The sequence below is a fragment of the Corvus brachyrhynchos genome, unplaced genomic scaffold (genome assembly GCF_000691975.1).
Source record: "Corvus brachyrhynchos isolate BGI_N302 unplaced genomic scaffold, ASM69197v1 scaffold4, whole genome shotgun sequence".
Classification (NCBI taxonomy): Eukaryota; Metazoa; Chordata; class Aves; order Passeriformes; family Corvidae; genus Corvus; species Corvus brachyrhynchos.
In genome coordinates, this window is record NW_008237878.1 from 2,573,428 (window position 1) to 2,578,361 (window position 4,934).

Consider the following 4,934-nt stretch of genomic DNA (forward strand, 5'->3'; position numbering starts at 1 on the left):
GTGCGAAAAGCAGGCTTGTCATGGTCATGCCAATGAATGAAGAGCTTGTCAACAGAGGGAGAGTCACCAGCAGCACAAGGGAAAGGTATAAACATGACTATATTTCCTCTGTAGAATGGTTTATATTTAGGTGTGAATCCTTCAAACTGCTGCAACAGAGCTTTAATACTGTATTAAGAGCTGGGAAATGGGAAGAGCAGAGGATATTTCACTGTCTAGCTCCAGTCTTTTGCAAATGGATGTGAATCCTTCATTCAAAACACAGATTCAACAAGCCAGTTCCTAACATGTTCTGACGCTTAAAAAGTGCCCCTATTCAGCTTTTGACTTCAGCTTTATCTCCAGAAAGTCCTCAGCAATTTAGGCTTACTCCAAGGGGAAAGCTCACCATACATTCACAGAAGACAAGGAACATCAACATGCAATTGTTGGCAGCAGGGCAAACCCTCTGGGGTGAAGAGCCAGCACCCAGTGATCACAGCACCACCTCTCCCAACTCAGCCTTCAGGAAGTGACTTGTTGCAGTTTTTTTCCTGTGAAAGTGGAAAGGGGAAGAAAGGTGCTGGTTGTCACAGGAAGATGGACAAGTCAAAAACAAAAAGGGAGGTGCTACAGCTGCAGGGAGTTTGGGATGTGCTGCTTTGAGTTATCCTGAGGTATAGGAAAAGCCTGTAGGTGTAGGAGTCTCCTGCAACACCTCAGGCCTTCTCAGAAGAATTTATTTCCCACTGCAAGTCACCCAGCTCTGCATGTCTTCGTCAGGTTTACTCCCTCTTGGAGAGCAGACACATTCCTCTGCCTCCACCTTTCAGCTCAATGCCAGGCCTACAATGTGTCTGATAGATAAACCAAGTGCTGGCAAGACCAAGCACATTCTTGTCTAGCACCATACCTTGACCACTGATGAGTTCTTTTTTCATCATCTCCTGGAGATCTGGGAAGCAGCTGGAACCACTATCCATGGGAGGAAGGGACAGCATCTCAAGCATTTCAAAAATAGAAAGATCAGAAAGGGTAGGCTTGAACCAAGTGAGGCAGACAAAGCCCATAACCCCTGCCAGGAGGATGAGCAATGCAAACAGTGCATGCCTGTATCTGAAGGAGAGATTTTCCCCAGTCACAGCAGAGCAATATGTTTTAAGTAGCCGGCTTTTGCTCCTCTGTTTTGTTTACTCTTCCAAAGACAAAACCAAAAGTGATGCCATGCCCCACTTTATTAAGTGCAGAAGGAAGCATCTGGGAAGGGCGGCAAAACATGACAAAGTCCAGACCAGCCTAAACAAAAACACGCACAAACCCTCCTGCTCAGCCAGCTGAATATGTAGATATTTATCTATTTACAGCCTGCTACCACAGCTGAATGGAAAATACCTGCTGGGCTTTAGGATGCTCCAAGCAGCCAGGAGGAGAACAGGGGGAATATCACACTCAGCTGCTCCTCAGGGGTGGCTTGGTCCCTTGAATAACTGCTGCAGCACAGAAGGACCAGACCCTCAGCTGGTGGGAGCAGACCCCACAGCCTCTGCCATAGCTGCATTTGTGCTGGCTCCACTTCAAGGGCTGTATGGCTACTGCCCAGTTGTCAAGCTCCTGGCAACTTTTAGCCTGTGCCAAGTAGAAGCTGAGGAGCAGGATGAGGAAGTGATCTACTGAAACTTGTTCTGTGTGAGGGACTTCCCCAGGGAACTAGCACAAGAAAGATATTTCCTGCCCAGGAAAGTGCTACGCTAAACCTGGAGAATGCCCAAGCACTGGTTCAAGCTGGCTGATCTGATCACAGAAGCCAGTACCTCTGCCAAGTACATGCCCTGGCTGAACACTGTTATAATTAGAGCTGAGGTGCCAGGCCAGTTGTTTCTAACTCCTGTTATTTTTATTATGTATCTTTCAGTATTTGGTGTTAATCTGAAGAGGGATGGTGTCCAATTTCAGGGCGTAGGAGAACTTCATGTTAAGAACATCCAGTTTTGTTTTCCTAGTTAAGCAGAGTGGTCCTCATTGCAAACCTAGGAGCACCAAAAAGGTCCTAACTATAAGGCAAAGGGGAAGGACGTCACTTGCTAAATCAACTTATTGAACAATTAGGGCTGGCAGCATTTAGTTCTGTCAAATTGCCCCAAAGGTGATTATTCTAATCAGCAAACATTTATTAGAAATTGCAGAGGTACGGTCAAGGACCAGCAGAGGAAGGGATCGGCTATTTCATCTGCAACTGTCCTGACCTTCAGGGAAAAATCTCTCTAGCACAACATGGTTGCCATAAATACTTACACCATGACAAAAGATGTCAGAAATGCAAACTGTTGACATTACAGGATACTCAGCCAAAGCAAAACCGTATGGCTTTCAAACCGTAAGTTTAAAGACCAGCAAGTTTTAGGACAGTGTGGTATGCTATTCTAGAGTTTAGAGGGCAGGAAAGTGCAGCTGACATTGAACAAAAACATACTCTTTTCTTTTGAGGAAGTTCGTTTCCAAATGACACAGAACTGTTTAACTCATTGCCATGTTTCAGATCTAAACTAAGCAAGTTCATAAAAGTTCATCAAGGAAGAATGAGTTCACCAGAACTTTTATTCTTTTAATGCTTAACACTTATTTTTTTAAATTCCTGGTCTATATCCTCTGGCTCAGGGGATTGCCAGGAGCACAGTGCACAACAGCATCTTCGTTCAGAGTCTGCTGCTAGCTGGATGGACATTTGCTCTGACTCACTTGTCACATACAGTCAGCCAAGACTGAAGTATTCAAGGCTCAGTGTTGTTTGTGCAAAACAAAGCCTTGCTTGGCAGTGTGGGATTTCACAGGCTCGTTTTTCAGTGTCTTCTCAAAGCGTTCAGTTCCTCCTTCTGTCTCTTGTGAGCCTGAAAAGACAGGCCACCATCCCCAAAGAGGGCAGACACAGGGCTGCTCTGCTTCTTGTGTGCAAAGTATTACAACACTGTGCAAGCAAATGATCTAACCTCGCATGAAAAGACATCTTAGATAAATCCCATGCATGGGATTAATCACACTGGTGTTGCAATCATTGGTGTCATGGATAAAAATGACCCAAAGAACAGAAGGACAACAATTTTCCATCATGGCTTATTTACTCTAATTATAAACAAAGACTCCCAGCTCTCTTAAGCTAGGCCAAACAACTAGTACCTGTCTGTGGCCTGTTTTCTTAGCTGAGGACTATGCTAGAGTGGATTTTCTGCCACACATCTGGAGTGGGCTGCCTTGATCTTACAACTTCAACCAAACAGCAAAAGCATCATTTTACTCATACTGCTAAATATATGTTTCTTGCATATATTTTACAGAAACAATTCCTTGCTACTATAAAGAGGTACCCTCATCTCACCTCCAGACGTCATGATTATAAGGTAAAGGTTCCAACCCCACCATAAGCTCTTGTTCAGTGTGGTACCAAATGCTGCCCTTGAGCTGAGCTGTGGTCTCTGCTGTTCTGGTGACACCAGCACTCGCAACGAGGTTCTGGGCTTAGACTGTGAAGAGGAAGCTTTAGCATTAAAAAATAAAATCATGAGTAACCACATTAAATTGTTTTAAGTTGAACATATCTTTTATGCAACCCCTGTCCTTCCCAAGTGAAATGCAGCTGTATGCATGTGGTGCTCTTACAGCTTTTGACCTAATGCTTTTATGCAGTAAGGGAGGTAGAAAGATGATACAAAGCCCAGACATGGTAAAACACCTCTGCAGTGGGAAAATCAAACCCTCTACATAGTAAAAGCAGGTAGAGAGTCAGGTCTTTGGGCTCAAGCAATTGGTCAAGCAGACAACCTGAGATATCTCTATGGTTTTCGTAGGAATGGGTGACTACTCACACAGATTTTGCAACTGCTTTGCCTCTGCTCTGCAAACACAGCCTGATGTCCAAACAGCAGTGTCTGTAACAGCCTGGCTCTGCATTGATGTCATTTGAGTGCACTTTGTAAATAAACAAATGGTGATTCACAAGTGACAGGCTTGGAGAAACCCAGGGCAGGGGTTACAGCACAGGTTAAGTCATCACCTTCTCGTCTGTCCAGACACACAGTGCAGAATGGCTGCAGCAGGGTAACTCCACAGTGGCAGCAACCCTGGCTGCCAAGGTCAAACCCTCGCTCCGACAGCTCAGTGACATTTGGCCTAACTGGCAACAGCGGCCCTGGCCTGGCAGGATATCCCCCAAAGGTGGACATTCACGCTATATCCTCACCCAAAAGCACCTCTCCCCCCAGCCCTGCATGTGCCATCCACCCTCCAGATTGCTACACTGAATTAGCACTGGGCAAGTGAAAAAAGTAGAGAAGAGATAGATAGAAGTTAATGTTTAACCTTTCCCTGCCTTACACTACTGGCAAATAGCTGCAGGCAATCCAGAAATTTTTTTCCACTCATTTAGTTTCTACTTGGTGAGCAACTCTGTTTCCTCTGCCGTGCAAAGAGCTCCATCAACAGCAGACCTAAGGAAGCCAGGTTCCTCATGGATTTAGTGTTTGGATAATTAGTTTCTGGTTTGATTTTTTTCCTCATGGCTGCCACGGTTCAAGTTCGCTACAGCCTGTTTCTTGGTCAGTGGATTGCAAGGTCTCCATCCACTGGCTTTGTGGTTTCAGAGATCCCTGAGGAACCTTTAAAAGCTTGACTGTTCTTTGAGATTTTCACTGAACTGAAGCGTGGCCACCATGATCAAAGCTGCTGGCAGGCAGTCAGCACAACCACAGCACAACTGTGTGTTAAAAAATGCGTTCCACGTAAAAAAAATGAAAAAGAAAGCCAATAGCAAATCATATCCATAGCCTAGCAAAAATCCTTTAAAACACAAGAGAATTGCAAAACCAAATCTGAAAAGGCACCGAATCAGAAAATTCTTGTTTGTAGGCTTATCTCCTCAATTCTTAGAGATGTAGCCTGAACCTCCAAACCAAAGCACTTGAACA